This window comes from Juglans microcarpa x Juglans regia, chromosome 3D (assembly GCF_004785595.1).
Source record: "Juglans microcarpa x Juglans regia isolate MS1-56 chromosome 3D, Jm3101_v1.0, whole genome shotgun sequence".
NCBI lineage: Eukaryota > Viridiplantae > Streptophyta > Magnoliopsida > Fagales > Juglandaceae > Juglans > Juglans microcarpa x Juglans regia.
The window spans coordinates 16,122,045-16,126,618 of NC_054598.1; the positions used below are offsets into that span (position 1 = coordinate 16,122,045).

At 36.4% G+C, this 4,574-nt stretch overlaps 1 non-coding gene across 1 annotated transcript; it reads right to left on the bottom strand.

Annotated features, from left to right (window-relative positions):
* Positions 1-338: 338 nt before the first annotated feature.
* Positions 339-446, bottom strand: LOC121256815. Its single transcript, XR_005939105.1, has one exon. It is a non-coding gene; the product is annotated as a small nucleolar RNA R71 (small nucleolar RNA).
* Between the last annotated feature and the right edge of the window lie 4,128 nt (positions 447-4,574).

A 4,574-nucleotide genomic window follows, 5' to 3' on the forward strand; every position in this document is an offset into this window, starting at 1 on the left:
TTACCTCCACCCTACACGCACAGCCACACCATCATGCATCATGTTTCCAGCTAATACCCGGCAACTGCATTTTAAAACAGGATGATACAATTACTCCCTACTTTTCATGGCTTGGAAAATGAAAATTCATATGTGCATATTAGGGAGTTTGAGGAAGTAGTTGCGACTTTTCATAGTCAAAATACAACTGATGACGTTGTGATACTTAAGTTCTTTTCTTTCTCTTTGAATGATAGAGCTAAGAGTTGGCTATACTCACTGAGACCCCGATCTATTGGGTCATGGGATGAGATGACTCAGGTCTTCTTTAATAAATATTTTCCCCAACATAAGACCAATGTTTTAAAAAGGCAAATCTCCACCTTTGCACAAAAGGACAGTGAGACTTTGTATCAATCTTGGGAGTAATTTAAGGAGTTGTTGAGTATATGTCCTCACCATGGATATGAGAATTGGCGCTTAGTAAGCTATTTTTATGAGGGACTTACACCTAGAGAGCGCCAATTTGTGGAGATGATGTGTAATGGTGAGTTCTTACATAAAGATCCTGATGAGGCCATAGAATACATTAATGAGCTTGCTAAAAAAGCTCACACTTGGACTGGACCTAGTGCTACTGAAAGCACAAATAGGTCACGACCTACAGGAAACCCAAATGGTTGTGGAATTTACCATCTTAGAGAAGAGGATAGCCTAAAGGCTAAGGTTGAGATGCTCACTAGGGAGTTAGAGGTGTTAAAGACTAAGAACTTAAAGCCAACACATGTGGCTAATCATATAGAGTCTTTTGGACCATATTTTGTATGTGGCAGGATAGATCACCTAGCCCAAGAGTGTCTCGCATTTGCTCAGATGAGAGGGATGTATGAGGAACAATGTAATGCCTTAGGTATGTACAATAAGCCTTTTACACCTTTCTCTGATACCTATAATCCGGGGTGGCGCAATCACCCCAATCTCAGCTGGAAGTGTGAAAACCAGTCATTTGCACAACCCCTATATCATATCTTGCACCATATCATGCACTTTCATCTTCTAGGAGGCCTTTAAAAGACACTTTGTATGCTTTTATTGAGGCACAGGGTAAGACTAATCAAAAGTTTGAATCTTTGCTTATGCAGGTTGTTGAAGAAAATAAGGAGATAAAGAGCCAAGTATCCAAATTAATGAGCTCCTTGAGTGTGAATGAACGAGGTATGTTCCCTTCTCAGGCTCAGTCCGCACCCTAAGGTCAACATATGGCTCAAGGAAATTTGAAGGAGGTCAATGCTATTGTGACACAAAGTGGTAAGTCCTCACACATTCTAACAACTAATAAGCCAGATGATGTTGAAGAGGAACAAAACAATGATAGTGCCGAGTTGCCCAAGGAAGCCGAGGTAATTAAAAGCCCACTTAAGGTACCATTTCCTCAAGTTTTAAAATCTGGTAAGCGAACTTTGGATTCTAGTAATGAAATCTTGGAGAACCTCAGACAAGTAAAGATCAATCTTCCTCTTTTGCATGTTATTAAACAAGTTCCTACTTATGCAAAAGTTCTCAAATATTTGTGTACAGTTAAGAGGAAGCATCATGTTAAGAATACAACATTTCTAACAGAGCAAGTTAGTGCTCTAATTGAGTAGCGAATTCTTCCTAAGTACAAGGATCCTGGTTGTCCCACCATTGCATGTAATATTGGGAATCATGAGTTTGGGCAAGTGTTGCTAGATTTAGGAGCTAGTGTAAATTTGATGCCTTATTCCATTTATTTGCAGCTTGGTTTGGGTGAAATTAAGCCTACTTCTGTTGTGCTTCAATTGACTGACCGTTCAGTTAAGAAACCAATAGGGATAGTTGAGGATGTTTTGATCCAAATTGACAATTTTTACTACCCTGTTGATTTTTTAATTTTGCATGCTCAGTCGGTTGTTGACTCTGACTCTAAGATTCCTCTCATATTAGGTAGACATTTCCTTGCTACGGCTAATGCACTTATAAATTGCAGGAATGGGCTGATGAAACTATCTTTTGGAAACATGACCATAGAAGTCAACATTTTCCACATCAATAATCAGCCCAGGGAGGATGATGAGTGCCGCCAAACATGATTGACACACTCATAGACAAGGAAGTTCACACAACTCATGATTTTAATCCCCTTAAGTATTTTCTTGTTAATTCTAAATTTGATTCTATCAGTGATTCATCTGATGTTGTTGATATTTGTGCTATTTTTGATGAACCTCAGGATTATGGCCCACTTATTTGGCAATTGAAATTTGAGGAGCTGTCTAGGAAAAGTGAAAAGCAAATTCCTTCAAGCATGGATAGTCCCAAATTGGAATTGAAGTTACTGCCCTCAGGTCTTAAGCATGCATTTCTCGACCGAGGTGACACTTCCCCTGTTAGTATTTCTTCTAAATTGAATGAGGGTAAGTTTAGAAAATTTCAGTCAATCGAGTTAGAGGAGTTGAGAAATGATGCTTATGAGAACTCTAAAATCTATAAGGCTAAAACGAAAGTGTCTTATGATAAAAATATTGGTAGGAAGATGTTTAACCCTAATGATCGAGTGTTCTTATATGATTCTAGACTCCATAAGCATCCAGAAAAACTTAGGTCTAGGTAGACCTGCCCTTTTATAGTGAAGAATGTTTTTGCAAATGGGGCGGTAGAAATAGAGGATCCTAAGGATGGTCAGATCTTTAAAGTAAATGGTCAACGCCTTAAAGTATTAATTGATAGAAAAGTTCCGGAAGTAGAAGACATTCCACTTGTGGATCCGGTCTATCAACCTTGACCACACCATGCAGGTATGTTTTTCTTTATTTGTTTTGTTTTATTTTTGTTTTCTCTTATTTTCTTTCTTTTCCTTTTTATTTGCTATTGTTTTCTTTGTTTTTTTTTGCATGTTAGTTTCATTTTGTCATTTCAAGTTACCATCTTTTGTGCTTATTGAGCTACCCACATCACTCATCAGGTGTATTCTACCCTTTTTAGTTATTCTCCATTCAAATTTGATTCTTAAACATTGAAGACAATGGTTCATTTAAGTAGGGGGTAGTGGCGCAAATTCAGTATTGAAAATACTTGTTGGAACTTTGTGGCATATTTTCATGTGTCAATTTTTATTTTAATTTTGCATCACACGTCATCCTTTTCACATGTGTACTCATTCTCATTCATAGCCATCTTCGTGAATTCATCAAACCCACCATAATCATTTTTTGCTGAGGCATTCACAGAATTTTTAATGCACTCATCCAAGCTTTGTGGTAAGATGATGGTTTGACACATGTAGCTAGAGAACTCTTTTGCTTAAGTATTAATGTGAGTTTTGGAGAGGATTGAGAGCCTACAAATGCAATAAATTGTGATAAGTGTTCATTGATATGTTGAATTGGACACTTCTTTTGAGAATATCATTACATGGTTTGTGGTAAGATGGTGGATATACTTGGGATATGACGAAGGTCAACTTAGGATCAACGTTTGAGCCTTTCAAGCTAACCATTTCCATTATAGACCCCTAGTAACCAACTTTGAGCCAATAAACATATGTAACATTTTCTTTTCATATGACCACATGCATGCCTCTCCATATTGGAGTATAACTTATACACTGATTTTTCCTATCCTTGTTACTTTCAAGTATGTACTAGATGTGAAATTCTTCTTTTTGAAAGGAATAAGAGAAAAGAGAGAAAAAAATGAAAAACACGAGTTACAAGGTGTTCAAGTGAGTGAGCTTGAAACGCAAAAAATACCAAGGCTGGGTAGAAATAGCAAAATACCAGGGTGACATGTAATTGATCACCAAATTATAAAAAGAAAATGATGAAAAAAAAAGAAAAAAAAAAAGAAAAGGGAAAAGAAAAAGAGGCATTATTTGATGATTTGAAAGGTTGAAGAGTACATCAAGTGAGAAGTGTGGTCTACTGAGATATTTAATAAGATTCCCTTTGTATGTACTTGGAAGTTTTTGAATCTTTTTTCATTTTTTTTCATATAGTCCCGAACCTAAGCCACGTTACAACCTTTTATGTTGACCGTTCTGATCCTAAGTAAGCTTTTGAAAAGAATGGTTGAATTCTCATTTGTTAGTGTTTCTATCATAAGATTAATGCTTGCTTGTTGTTTGATCATAATTACCTAAATCTCTATGTGATTGTGTGTACACCATTTGTCAACTCCATAAAAAGAGCCCTTACACGAAACATTATTATACCCGTGAGTTATGGAGTTGAACCTTTTGCTTGAGATGTTCTTGATGTTGCATGTGTGAAGGTTAGTGGTAAGATGGTTATAGTTTGGAAAATACACACACTCTGTGAATTACTATAAGTGGATTGATCTTGATGGGTTATTGGATTCCTTAGTTTGTTTTTTATATGTGAATTTGGAAAATGTGAATTAGTAGCCTATTTTAGTGATTCTCATCTCTTTCATCTCTTTAGCATAGAAATTGCTGGGGACTAGCAATAAGCAAGTTGGGGGGTGTGATGAGTGTACGAAAGTGCACTCTAAATACCCTATTACTGGACTAAAATGCTAAAATATTAATAGAAATCATTGAAATTAATGTGTAATCT